Source organism: Otolemur garnettii, unplaced genomic scaffold, assembly GCF_000181295.1.
Source record: "Otolemur garnettii isolate 467f Iridium unplaced genomic scaffold, OtoGar3 scaffold00134, whole genome shotgun sequence".
Lineage (NCBI taxonomy): Eukaryota > Metazoa > Chordata > Mammalia > Primates > Galagidae > Otolemur > Otolemur garnettii.
This window is the reverse complement of record NW_003852529.1, coordinates 3,007,122-3,007,576: the sequence shown is the minus strand read 5'-3', so window position 1 is coordinate 3,007,576 and position 455 is coordinate 3,007,122.

Here is a 455-nt window from a genome sequence, read left to right as displayed (position 1 = left end):
GCCCGGCTATTTTTTGGTTGCAGCCGTCATTGTTGTTTTTGGCGGGTCCGGGCTGGGGATTCGAACCCGCCACCTTAGGTGTATGTGGCTGGCGCCTTAGCCGGTTGAGCTATAGGCGCCGAGCCCAAATATGTGATTATTAACTTTAATTTTTAGCTTCTCAGGTGGCTTGAGGTAACTATTAAGTATTGCTTTCCTATTGGGCTTTTTATTTTTTTTAGATTAATATGAGGGTAGAAAAGATTAGGTCATAACATTTGCATTTATTAGGTGAGGTCCCTGTTGTAGTTGTGCCCCTCACCCAAGAGGTATCCCATATGCCCCTACATTGTGCCTGTTCAGTGAGAGATCACCAATCTATTGGACTCTTTAATGATGTGAGTTAGCTTACCACACTCTTACAGTTACATTCTTATAAAGACATGGTTTTCTATGATTTAACTTTAGTTGGCACA